Source organism: Gymnodraco acuticeps, unplaced genomic scaffold (genome assembly GCF_902827175.1).
Source record: "Gymnodraco acuticeps unplaced genomic scaffold, fGymAcu1.1, whole genome shotgun sequence".
In the NCBI taxonomy this organism is placed as follows: Eukaryota; Metazoa; Chordata; class Actinopteri; order Perciformes; family Bathydraconidae; genus Gymnodraco; species Gymnodraco acuticeps.
Genome location: NW_022989899.1, coordinates 918,303 through 933,029, shown reverse-complemented (window position 1 = coordinate 933,029; position 14,727 = coordinate 918,303).

Below are 14,727 nucleotides of genomic sequence, written 5' to 3'. Positions count from 1 at the left end.
CTTGAAGAATCTCGTTTAATTTGGCATATTACTCTCAATGAATATAAGAAAGCACTGCGTAAAGCTCTTCATTAATAGATGAGAATAAGAATAATGCAAGATTTATTTTCAGCACTGTAGCCAGGCTGACAGAGAGCCACAGCTCGATTGAGCCTTCTATTCCCACAGCACTCAGTAGTAATGATTTTATGTGCTTTTTTAACGATAAAATTGTTACTCTTAGAAACAAAATTAATGACCTCTTGCCTTTGACCAGTATAGTGTTATCAAAGCTCCCGGAAACGTAAGTTCTAATATTACACTAGATCAGTGGTTCTCAAACTTTTTCAGTCATTCTCCACTTTGAACAGGTGGGCCTTTTCAAGCCCCACCTGTTCCTCCTCGCTCCAATAAAATGGTAGGCCAAGCTTAAAATTGTCAAATGTATCGTTCTATAACAGGGGTCTCCAACCTTTTTTAGGATGAGGGCTACTTTCAAAAAATAAACAAGTAGTGAGCTACTTTTACTCCTCTTTTTTGTTTTTTTTGCAGTGTATATATTTAGCACATTTTAACATTATTATATGCTACCTTTAACCTTTGTGTGCTGTTTGGGTCTGTGGGACCCGATTTCAGTGTTTACTAAAATAAAATGTATGCAATTTAATTATTTTAACCTGCTTTATTTGGTGGTGGACGTCACATCCTCTAGTGTAGGGTCCGGGGGCATGCACCACCAGGAAGATTTTTTTTTAAATGTTGAAGTTAAATGCATCAATCTGGTGCACTTTGAGCTAGGGCTGCTCAATTAATCAATTTTAAATCGCAATTACAATTTTGGCTTGCAATGATTATGAAAACAACATAATCTAAATAAAACGATTTTTTTTTTTTTTTAAATAGGTTTTTCAGTTGAATTATACTTAAAGTTCAGGGTAATCAACTGTTAAAAACATACTTTTCAAATAATTTTCTTCAATAAATTGATGTTTTCAAAGTAAATGGTTAATCGTTTTTAATAATCGTGATATCAATTATTGACCCAAATAATCGAGATTATGATTTTTGCCATAATCGAGCAGCCCTACTTTGAGCCCAACATGAATTTATGGATACAGCTCTCAACACTCAGATGAAAGGGAGCTGTATACTTTTCAATAATCCAAACATCTTTAGAATATGATCACAACAAATCATTTAAACTTGTTTATTCTTATCTTATGTTACCTAGTTAGCATTCTTTCTTTGTATTTATACTAGGGCCGGGACTCGATTAAAAAAATTAATCTAATTAATTAGAGGCTTTGTAATTAATTAATCGAAATTAATCGCATTTTTAATCACATATAAATATTTGACCTAAGAACAGTGAGAAGCAATTTTTTTCGCATGGATTTTAGTATACCATTAGGCGCATTCACACCGCAGTACTTTTCCCACAAAGGTTCATGAGAACTCTTTGAACCTGGGGGTGGATTAGGCAAATGAAGCCGCTGACGTCACTTCTTCTTCTGCTTCAGTAGAAGCTGCTGGGACTCCCAGCAGCTTCTACTGAAGCCTTCCGAGTAAATCGCCAGAACGCCGACACCTCCTCATCTCCACCGCTCCCATGTTCTATTTTGTGTTGCCATAAATTAGTCTCTCTGCGTTTCTGCGCTGGGCTAATGCTAATAATGCTAATGCGAGGATAATAAAATTCACAAAACTTTTTGGGAGTTTTACGGGGCGTGGTTTGCAATCCACCCAGCCAATCAGAAATATAGCTCTTTTCTCACAAGAGAGCCGTACGAAAGTCCCTGCTCTCTAGCAGCTCTCTGCTCTCTAGCAGGGACTTTCGTGGGGGTAAAAAGGTTCTCATGAACTAATTTTAGTACCGGCTCTTTTTGGTGTGAACGCGATAAAAGAGGCTAACGTCCACGCTAGCTTCCACGCTAGCTGCTATATGTTTAGCATTGAGGTGATACTTGAGGCTTGATGTGCTGCGGTGATATGCAAATTCCTTTTTGCATAATTTGCACACAACCGTGCTCTTATCGACGCTTCCATCCGTCCGTTTTTTAAAACATTTCCCACTGTTGTTCACTGTGGTTTGTTGTTGTCTGAAGTCATGAACGTTAGTTGGTGCTCCAGTATAATCGGTACGCCTGAAACTCATCCAGTGAGAAACGTTCCGCTGTGCAAAAATAAGTGCGATTAAAATGCGTTAATTTTTGTGTAATTAATTAATCTTAATTAACGCGTTAAAGTCCCGGCCCTATATGTGTCATGTACACTCTACAGAGCCAGGGCCCTCTTCAGTTTGTCAGGAAGGTGTGTGGAAGAGGTGAAGGACAGTGACAGTGGCAGTACCAGTGTAGATGACGAGGATGAAGGCTCCAGTGAAGACAAGAGAAGGTGCACAGAAAGGGACAGACAAGTGAGGAAAGGGACAGACAAAGTGAGGAAAGGGACAGACAAAGTGAGGAAAGGGACAGACAAAGTGAGGAAAAGGACAGACAAAGTGAGGAAAGGGATTGCCTGTAATGCCCCTTTCACACCAACGCGTTTTCAGCTCCGGCTCGGAGCTGGAGCCTGAAAAGTGCCGGTTTTTCCTATTCACACCGCAGCGGCGCCGCCTCTTAGCTCCGGAATCCGGTTTCACTTCCAGCTCCAAAAAAATGTTGGTCTAGGGCAAGAGCTTCGGAGCTAAGAGGGTGGCGTCGCTTACATCTCTCTTACGTCGAGGCGTGCAGGGAAACTAAACCCACCTCCCCCTGAACATGGGTCGACTGTCATGACTGCCTACAAGCAGTAGTGCTTATAAACACACTTATAAAGTCAGGCAACACTAACCAGGCTTCGTGTGATTCTGTTTATTTGTACCTTACTTTGACCATCCGTTCACTGTTATTGATCATTGTGGAGAGAGGCAGACGTTTTGTTTTGTATTATAGCAGCTATCAGATGGAATCAATACATGGGCTGCACAGGTTGTCGTGTCCGACTATCACAAGTAGAATCATAATAAAATACGCCGGTAAAATGTGCCTGAAGAAAACGGTTTATGCCACAATAGGATAGCAATAGCAAGTAGTCAGTTTAGCTTCGGTTGCTATGCTAAATCACCCATTTTATACCAGAGAAACTTCATAACAGCGTTTGACACACATTCACTTAAGGGGAACTGGGGATATGTATCAGCTCCTTGTGTGAGTCGGACAGTGAATACTTTAGAGCGGCCGCTGCAGTGTGAGCTAACCGGGTGCTAACGGGAGAATAAACTCCCGTGGAAGAGCAGCCAACACTGCAGTGGTCGGTAAATGCCGTAGAAAACACATTAATAAACAATGAACCACGGCACTCTGGAGAAAAGTATAAGGGGGACCCGACGCAGTTCCCCGTTGTTGTTGTGAGCGCCGTAACGCCGTTGACGGTGACGTCATGACGCAGCAGCGGCAGCACCCGTCGGGCTCTGGGCGGTGTGAACAGAGCGGGAGCTGAAAAGGGAAACCGGAGATGAACCAGAAAAGCTCTAGCTCGGAGCTAGAAAGGGAAAAGCGCTGGTGTGAAAGCCGCATAAGAAGGCTAGGCGCTGGGCTCTTGGTGAGTAAGGCTGAGCAAGGACTCTGATGCATGTTGAGAAAAAGACTGAGAAACAGGTAATGGGCTCTGATTTGGCACCACCATCAGGCCTTTTCATTTCCATTTCCGTTGTGTTCCACATTAATACCCTGCTTATTTTGTAGTTGGTATGTATATTTAATTTTAAAATCTGCTGCTTATGTTATTTTTTTGTGTTTATAGCATTTTATAAATGATTTTGTTGCCGGTAATGTTCACTTTATTTTAATTTAAGAGGTCATGTATATTTAAGTTATATTTATTTGGATTTATGCATTCATGTTTAGAATGTTCCATTCATAAATGTTATTATTAAAATGGCATTTACACCATAAAAGATGACTATTGAGATCTATTGTCAGGAATGTTAGTCTTATATCAAATAGTGAATTCTACTGCAGCAGAATGTTCCACGTCTGCACAGTGTTATATTTTTCACAGCTCAGTGTCAGTAAATATTGTGCGGTTAGTTTTGGACTACAAGATAGATGCAAGCCTGTACAGGTAGAGTTATTTAAAGCATAAATGAGTGGGTTGGGTTCTGGAGATGTGGTTAGCAATTGTGCTTGGTTGGGGTGGCCTGGGCCTGGTGGTGGGGGGGCCCAATTTGATATATTTTCATGGGGCCCAAAATCCCTGGCGGCGCCCCTGCATGCAGCTGATCCTTTACCACTCCAGTTTATCATTGTAACTCAATCTTGAAAATGACTCGGTTAATAATTTCGCAACGATGTCATCACTAACACTGAAGTGAGCCATCATTAATGAACTTATGCTAATCATAAATCTATCGACCGTAAATCTATCGATTATATTTATGATTCGAAAATAATAAAAGTAGGATAGACATGTGGATATTATCCGGCTGAACAAAACGTGCATTTATCTAACAGGTTCGTTTTCCACAGACCTTATTTCGAGCTATTTTCCAAAATCCTCTGGAGAAATCTCACTGCTTTCTGTCGAGGGAATCCGAGCGCAGCTTACTTCCGGGTTTTAGGATGCGTCACTGCAACCACTTGCATAGACCTCACAGCGGGCGGAACTTGTCATAAAGTCCGCGAAAATAAAGCCCGCCCATTTAGAGGAAAGATATGATTGGTCAATTGTACTGTCATTTGACATTACTCTCTCGTTGAGTTACTATAGCGGGCCCTCTGTGAATGTAGAGAGGGACCAACAAGCCCTCCCGTCTTCCGGCCCGTCTACACTACAGGCGTCAAAAATGCTTTCAACGCTTCGCCCATTCATTTGAATGGGGTGACGTAGGATATTTTCAAACTTCGCCGAACTGCATTGTGGGTAGCATGGCAAGGCGTTGCAAGCATCGCGAGCGTCTATCGGCGTCAAAAGTTGAACAATGTTCAACTTTTGAGGCTCGATGCTTGCTCGAAGCTGGCGTCAGCCAATCAAATCCCGTTTTTGCAATTCCCGCCAGTACAAGCGCTTTCCAATCAAACCGCGTGCAAGCTGGGAGAGCCAGACCGCAGTTCATTTCCTCATATTCCAAACGAGAAATTACGGTAGCAAATCACCCGGTTCTTTCCGACCAGAACTATTTACCGGGATACAAAACCGGAGGAACCAGGCATGGAGGGAGGTGGCAGAGACAGTGGGTGAAACTGGTAGGTTTTCTTTTGTTTGGGGATTTTATATCCAGTTTACTTCGTTTTAACATTGCTATTGCTTTGTATGTCGGGGGCGGGAGATTCATGTGATTGGTTGTTGGTCGCGTCCCAGTTTCAAGATTTTTTGATGCCTGTAGTGTAGACGGGCCGTAACTCGCAGAGACGGCATTTAACCCTTCACATTCCAACAGAAACTGAACTGGCAGATTCGCAGGATTTATTTCTTTGGAAATATTATTTTAAATACAATTAAATCAAGTTATGTTGGTAAAACTAATGAAAAATGTAACAACAAAAAAATATTAAAAAAAATATTTAATGTTTTTTTTTTAATGTTTTCAAATATTATTTTTTAGAATATCTTAGGCCCTCACAGAGGGCCTACGATAGTCACAGAGGGCCTAAGATAGTCTCGAAGTTGTCTCGAAGTCGAGACAACTTGAAAGGATATGGCGTTCCACTAAACTTGAAGAATCTCGTTTAATTTGGCATATTACTCTCAATGAATATAAGAAAGCACTGCGTAAAGCTCTTCATTAATAGATGAGAATAAGAATAATGCAAGATTTATTTTCAGCACTGTAGCCAGGCTGACAGAGAGCCACAGCTCGATTGAGCCTTCTATTCCCACAGCACTCAGTAGTAATGATTTTATGTGCTTTTTTAACGATAAAATTGTTACTCTTAGAAACAAAATTAATGACCTCTTGCCTTTGACCAGTATAGTGTTATCAAAAGCTCCCGGAAACGTAAGTTCTAATATTACACTAGATCAGTGGTTCTCAAACTTTTTCAGTCATTCTCCACTTTGAACAGGTGGGCCTTTTCAAGCCCCACCTGTTCCTCCTCGCTCCAATAAAATGGTAGGCCAAGCTTAAAATTGTCAAATGTATCGTTCTATAACAGGGGTCTCCAACCTTTTTTAGGATGAGGGCTACTTTCAAAAAATAAAACAAGTAGTGAGCTACTTTTACTCCTCTTTTTTGTTTTTTTTGCAGTGTATATATTTAGCACATTTTAACATTATTATATGCTACCTTTAACCTTTGTGTGCTGTTTGGGTCTGTGGGACCCGATTTCAGTGTTTACTAAAATAAAATGTATGCAATTTAATTATTTTAACCTGCTTTATTTGGTGGTGGACGTCACATCCTCTAGTGTAGGGTCCGGGGGCATGCACCACCAGGAAGATTTTTTTTAAATGTTGAAGTTAAATGCATCAATCTGGTGCACTTTGAGCTAGGGCTGCTCAATTAATCAATTTTAAATCGCAATTACAATTTTGGCTTGCAATGATTATGAAAACAACATAATCTAAATAAAACGATTTATTTTTTTTTTAAATAGGTTTTTCAGTTGAATTATACTTAAAGTTCAGGGTAATCAACTGTTAAAAACATACTTTTCAAATAATTTTCTTCAATAAATTGATGTTTTCAAAGTAAATGGTTAATCGTTTTTAATAATCGTGATATCAATTATTGACCCAAATAATCGAGATTATGATTTTTGCCATAATCGAGCAGCCCTACTTTGAGCCCAACATGAATTTATGGATACAGCTCTCAACACTCAGATGAAAGGGAGCTGTATACTTTTCAATAATCCAAACATCTTTAGAATATGATCACAACAAATCATTTAAACTTGTTTATTCTTATCTTATGTTACCTAGTTAGCATTCTTTCTTTGTATTTATACATATTTGACTAATCCCTCCCCTTTTAAACGTTTTACTGTCCTATAGTCAGAGTTGGGTGTAACGCGTTACTGTAATAATATTACTTTTGTCGGTAACGGAGTAGTGTAACGCGTTACTTTTATAATTTAGTAATCACACTACAGTTACTAACATTGCCCCGACACGCGTTACTTCGTTACTTTTATAAAATAATCACACTCACTGACAGACTAGAGGGGTTTCCGACCGCAGGTTTACAGTCTATGGTTTATATACATGTAGGCCTATGTAATCTGCGCGACTTGCGAGACCACATCTCCACGTGCAGCAGTGCTGCATAAACATGGCTGAGTCTTTTCATCTGTAAACTCCCTCAACGGGGCCGCTCGCTCTCTTTTGTTGATCGCCCTCTCACGGGTGAACAGTTCAATGTCCCGCTTCATTGTAGGAATTCTGCCATGTCTCTACCACTTTAGTTTGACCATCTCTGTTACTAAGTTATGGAATATTAAATAAATAAGTAATTAGATACCTTACTGTTATGCGCTCATAAAGAATGATAAGAATAATGCGTCTTGAACTGGTTTAATTAATTAGTGTCTTGACGTTTCACAGACTGTTAGCTTGTTGTGTGGCTGGTAGCCTATTTGAGAGCATATAAAAAGAAAGACTTGTGTTATGTCTTCCTTAATGCAATAGTAATTGGGGGGAAAGTGGAGTCTCGCAGAGGCAAAACTGTGGCGCGCACACTGTAGGTGCACCGCAGTCTGCGTGATCTGCCTGTAGGGAGGGGCGGGTCGGCCCTGCGAGTAAAGTAACGAGTACAGTAACGAGTTACTTTATGTAGAGAATAACGAAGTAGTGTAATATATTACTTTTTTAAAAAGTAATATGTAATATATTACTTTTTTTTAGTAACGACCCCATCTCTGCCTATAGTACACATTGGAATGATTTCTTACTAGGTACTGTACTTACTCTTATTTTTTACAACTTTATTAGATAGATAAAGGTGTGCTCTCTCTCTTGCTCTCTCGCTCTCTCTCTCGCTCCACATTGCTTTTCTTCCCGACTGCAACGCTGTTGTGTGTGTCTGTGAGAGCGTTTCACATGTGTGTATGAGAGATGTTTACCAGTGGCGAGCGGCGAGCCTGTCTCTGAGGGCCTAAGATATTCTACAACATAATATTTCAAAACATTAAAACAAATTATATTTTTAAATATGTTTTTAGTAATATTTGTCATTAGTTTTACCAAAAATAACTTGATTAAATTGTATTTAAAATAACATTTCCAAAGAAATAAATCCTTTGAATCTGCCTATTCCAGGGGTATTCAAATACAAATCTTAAAGGTCCAAAATAAATGTTTCAATAAGACAAAGGTCCGTTTATCACGGCCATTCAAACTTTTAAACTATTACAACAAGATTCTTAACACGAGGTTGCAAAAACAAAAATAATCTGTATGCAGCAGTTTTCATTGTTATTGTGTCTGTGCTTGACCCCTCAGAGTCGCAGTGTAAGAGCTGCACAGTTATGAATAAAGGCAGCTGCACCCTCTTTCATTCAGCATTCCCATTATTGCTTTATAAATGTATTCCCCCTTGTGTGTCCACTGAGGTTCGTCAGGCCCAACACATCTTCAACAAACTCCCCCTTTGCCTCATCATAAAAAACTCACAAACACCAGCAACTGAGCATTGTCAGTGGTGTCAGTGGACTCACCCACAGCTAAGGAAATGCACTGTGCATTTTTTATTCCATCACAAAGCTGATGAATCAAATCACCAGCCAGTATTTATGTTCTTCTGGTTGCTGTGGAATCTGAAAGGGGGATTTGCTTGATTTTACCTGTTATTTCCTCTTTTTGTTTGCCTTCAACATGGTCTCCATCACTTCAGTCATGCATTATTTTATACTTCAGTTATTATTATCCAGTGGAAAGTCCTTACCTACTGGCCTAGTTCAATCAAAGTGGTTACTTTTTTTTGGCTGGGCAGTGTAGTTTTACACACCGTCTTATTTGACTTTCTCAGGACTTAAAACAGTTTTTTGGGGGCAGACCCCCTCAAAGAAAAAAATATATTTACACACGTAAGGTCATCATCTTAATAGTTTTGTATGCTCATCCGTGAGCAGAGCATCAAGTTGACATGTCTATTACAGCTGAATGCGGCGATTACCATTTTGTTCAGCAAAACGCCTCACAAACGTATTAAGATCAACAGCTTTAGTGCGTTTTGATTCAATGCCGAGTACAGCCAAACTGACAGTCTCTTCTCTGTCATTGTAGACCGCAAATACCTCATTGCTTCAGTGCTTGGGTCCGAATGCTTCTCGTTTTGCGCCGTCCAGTTCAAAATGAAATCGCCGCCAATCGTATGTCCACGCTCGCGCCAGGACCGGGGGAGGGGTTACATGACGTGCATCTTGTGCTGCATTCACTTGCACTCGGACATTAGAGACTTTCTCTCATAAATGTCCGATGAGCCACAACTTTTCTTTCAAAACAAAGCTGCCAACTGGGGTGGCAGCTGGGGTGTCAGTTGCCACCCCGGTAGGTGAAACTAGGCTACTAGCTACAGTACAGATGGAACTAGATGAGCTGTTAACTCTCGCTCTGAATTTATTTATTTTAAATTCTCGCTCTGACTTAGACAGGTTGAAAGAGACACACACATTTTCCCACCCGCATTCCGCGAAGACCCGCCCTACTGTGCCTCTGATTCGCAGATTGTTTGGGGGGAAAAAACGCTGACTGGATGCTGAATGTGATTGGACCAAAGCGTTGACACACACAGGTGGAACACAGTGGAACAGTCAGACATGCAGAACGCTGTTTGCAGTGGACATAGCGGATAATTTTGACTCGTTGCGAATGCGTTGTGGCGATGTCTCACATATAATACAGAGAGATAATACATATGAAAAGTATAATTTGCTCAGAGTCCGGAGACAGTGGTGGTTCGGTCCGGATCCGGACCGGAGTCCGTAGTTTGAGGATGCCTGGCCTATTCAGTTTCTGTTTGAATGTGAAGGGTTAAATGAAAGAAGCTCGTCTCTGCGAGGTCAAGACAGGAGCTGATTGGACATCCAGCTATGAATTCACAGAGGGCCAGCTATAGTAACTGAACGAGAGAGTAATGTCAAATGACAGTACAATTGACCAATAATATCTTCCCTCTAAATGGATGGGCTTTATTATCACGGACTTTATGACAAGTTCCGCTGTGAAACGTTTCTTGTTTCCATAGCAACAACAACTGTCAACAGCGTAAACTCGCCTTCAAAATAAAAGCATGCCAAATTACACTTAAGACATACAACTGCAACGAAAGTAACAAACACAATGCAATATCCTTTTCAATTTCAAAGAACACTAATTGGGTTATTTACAGGTGTTGTTTTTTGTGGTAGAGGGTCGCTTTCATTGATGCGTTTTGCACCCCGGGCGGGCCGTTGTTTTGATATTCCACCAGTGTGAACAATTATAATTTAATTTTTTTTTTACATTTTTTTATTTTGTATTTTGCGACCCACCTATCACATCTCTGCGCCCCACACTTTGAGCAACGCTGCACTAGATAGTCAACTAGAATGCTTTTCAGCCATTAATCTTGAACAATTAAATTCAATGATTCTCTCTTCTAAACCATCAACGTGTATGTTAGACCCAATTCCAACTAAGCTGTTGAAGGAAGTTATTCCATTAATTAGCATTTCTTTATTAAATATTATGAATATGTCTTTATTATCAGGCTATTTTCCACAATCATTCAAAGTAGCAGTGATAAAACCGCTTCTTAAAAAGCACAACCTCGATCCAGAGGTTTTAGCCAACTATAGACCTATTTCTAATCTTCCGTTCCTCTCAAAAATTCTTGAGAAAGCGGTCGCAAAACAGTTGTGTGATTAAAAAACAATGATTTATTTGAAGATTTTCAGTCTGGCTTTAGAACACATCATAGCACAGAGACAGCTCTGGTTAAAGTCACAAATGACATTCTAATAGCCTCAGACAAGGGACTTGTCTCTATTCTTGTTTTGCTCGATCTCAGTGCTGCATTTGATACTATCGACCATGATATCCTATTGCAAAGATTAGAGCACTTAGTTGGCATACAGGGAACTGCTTTAGGCTGGTTTAGGTCCTATCTATCTGAACGCTCTCAGTTTGTACGTGTTAACGATGAATCTTCCACGCAAACCAAAGTTAGCCATGGAGTGCCACAGGGTTCAGTGCTCGGACCTATTTTGTTCACATTATACTGTATATGCTTCCGTTAGGCAATATTATAAGGAATCATTCTGTAAACTTTCATTGTTATGCGGATGATACTCAACTATATTTATCAATCAAGTCTGATGAAATTAATCATCTAAATAAAATTCAAGACTTAAGGACTTAAAAACGTGGATGACCTTAAACTTTTTGATGTTAAACACAACCAAAACTGAAGTTATTGTACTTGGCCCGAAGAATCTACGAAACAAATTATCTAAAGATATACTAACTATGGATGGCATTAATTTGGCCTCCAGTGAGACTGTAAGGAATCTTGTTGTTATATTTGATCAGGATTTATCCTTTAACGCCCACATAAAATCAATTTCAAGGACCGCCTACTTCCATCTATGTAACATTGCAAAAATCAGGCATATCTTGCCTCAAAACGATGCAGAGAAACTAGTCCATGCATTTGTTACTTCTAGGCTGGATTATTGTAACTCTTTATTCTCAGGGAGTACCAAGAAGTCAGTCAAGTCGCTTCAGCTGATTCAAAATGCTGCAGCTCGTGTACTAACCAGAGTTAGGAAAAGGGACCACATTACTCCTGTTCTGGCTGCCTTACACTGGCTCCCTATAGAACACAGGATAGAATTTAAAATTCTTCTTCTCGCCTACAAAGCCCTTAATGGGCAGGCGCCATCTTACCTTAAATAACTCATTATACCCTACTGTCCTACTAGGGCATTGCGTTCCAAGAATGCAGGGTTGTTGGTTGTTCCTAGAGTCTCTAAAAGTACAATGGGAGCCAGAGCCTTTTCTTATCAAGCTCCACATTTGTGGAATCAGCTTCCAGTTTGTGTTCGGGCGGCAGACACCCTATCCGATTTTAAGAGTGCGCTTAAGACCTTCCTTTTTGATAAAGCTTATAGTTAGGGCTGATTAGATTCAGCCCCTAGTTTTGCTGATATAGGCTTAGTTTGTCGAGGGACATCTTACTTCTTCCTTCTCTCTGTCTATACCTGTGTACTCTCATGTTCCGATTAACCCAGCTTCCCCAAATGTCTTTCTTTTTGGTGTCTATATACGCCGGGATCCGGAGACATGGATGATCCTGTGGTCCTGTGTCCCGGATCACGAGCCCTGGATCTTGAGTTGTGGCTGTGGTCATGGATCATAGGTCCTGGATGGATATCCTTGTGGATTCATCTTCCTATTATACACACATGCATTTCCAAACATTTGGACTACCTATGTTGCAAATGTATTATCTTTTCAATTTACACACGGCATCTAGGCCTATTGCACGTCTGTCCGTCCTGGGATAGGGATCCCTCCTCTGTTGCTCTCCCTGAGGTTTCTCCCATTTTTCCCTTTAGGATTTATTAAAACGAAATAGCGATGAAAGAACTGCAGCCGATGGTGCTGCTGGCGACCCTGCACCTGCCGTTGCAGCAGCACGCCTTAATGTCACAAGCTTGACCTCGGCAAACCCCGGGGCTGAGTTAGAGATGATCTTGGGGTTAATAAACCCAAGCAGGTGAAGCTGGATCGTTATCCAGGGAGATTGTTTTCAGGAAAGAAGCGCACTTTTGCCGCTGCATGGTACACAACAGACCATGGCTTGAATATTCGTTAAAAGCAGACGCAGCCTTTTGTTTCCCCTGTAGACAGTTTAAAGTGAATACGTCTTCATCTGATGCAGCTTTTACTGTCAAAGGTTTTTGCGACTGGAAACACGCATTACAGACTGATAAAGGACTGCTAATGCATGCCGCATAAAAAAGAACACATTTCATGTGAGAGTGTGTGGAGAGAGAGACAGATACGCGAGGAAACAAATAAGGAAATTAGAACTTTGGTGCAGATCAGCTGGCACGGAGCCGTTATTACGTGTCAGCTGTCGTTGATATTATAGGTTTTTTAGCTGTCAACCAACTCCCTCTCAGAGGTGACTCGATTCACTCCACAGCATATCCGGGTGCAGTGCATAGGAACATAAACCATGCCCAAGGCGGGCTAAACAGTTCAACGTCTCAGTCTCACTATTTCTCTCCGAGTGCAGCGATGAGGAAGCTGCCATCCGTAACCATGGGCGGCGCCAGGATTTGTTAGCTGCAGTAGCTTAGCAGTTGCTATATGACAGCACGGCGTTGCTAGTTAATTTTCAAAATAAATAAACAAACAATACCAGTGGGCCAAGCACGAGCCTGTTCATATTGGAGCGTTCGTTCACCGCTATTCAAGATCACAGATCACGACCCTTCAATGTCGAAAACGTTCTCTTTATTTTCTGGTATTGACGGCCACAGCCACGCCTTACAGAACCAATCAATAGTATAACAAGCATTATGACTTTCCCCCACACTCGAACACAACTCCTACCGTCTCGTACTCCCTCCACACTCACACCGAAAACGCACACACCTGGAAGGGGCGGTCTCTACTCCCACCAACAACATTGCCTAAATAACTTTACAAATGTACACGTTTTTAGTCCCAGTGCGCCACTGAACGTAGCTATTATGTAAGGTGCTGGTATATATATACTAACTGTGCTTTCCCACCAAAAAAGTTGTAAATCAAACAAGTGAAGTACATGTTATGTTATGTTATAAAGCCGTGGAGGGCGGTAGTTTATAAACCAAAGAGTAACCGCCCTTACGGGACGCTCTAATAAGTAAAGCGAACGCACCCGCAAGGACACCTGGCTTCCTATTGGTTGAGGGATTTGACAGGGTTGTTGCACAAAAGATCCGAGCGCGCACAGACGAAATCTGAGAGCAGACATTTCACCAGCGCACAGAGACAGCCTGAATGCGAGGAGAAGGCTTTAAGCTGGAACACAGGAAATCTGTAAGCAGCAATATATCTGAGTGCAAAACAATGGGGTTGCTAAGCCGTTGCTAGGCCAATTGTTGGAGTTGCTACAGCAACTCCAAGATAACCCCTGGCGCCGCCCCTGTCCGTAACCAGTGTGCCTTGCTCGTGATTTACCAGTGCCTGTGCTGCCACGCACACAATGTTTCAAAGTGGTTGCTATGTTGCCCTTTATTTGTGTATGTTTGCGATAAGTGTGCGTCTTTACGCAATGCCGTTGGCCTTGCTGTTTGATATATATTGTGCTGCAGGCCCGCAGCACGTGACGGTTTTGTGTGCCCTCCCATGAAAATCATATGCCCTCCCTTTAGATTTGTTCTGGCGCCGGGTCTGATGAGGGCACGAGATACATTTGTGCACAGATGGAAGGCTGACAGGCAGTTAGGCCATCCAGTTATTTTAGCCGGGCGGGCTCAGATGATTGGTCGTGCTTTTTACAGCGCTACGGCTTCCAGAGATTAATTGTTGTCTGTATTTATTGTCAAAGCATTTAATATATTCATTGCTATCGGGACGTTAAGAGCATTCCATGGAATATAACAAAAAGTGTTTTCTGAAATAAATTACATACCCCATTGAATTATGACTGAAGATCGTCAGCTGTCTTCCTCTCCCGTGTTGTTCCTCGATACGTAAAGGCTGCACCACCGTTGACAACTTCTCTCTACATATCAAACATACCGGTAAACCAGCATCGTTTGCTGTGAAAGCATATAACTCTGTCCACAC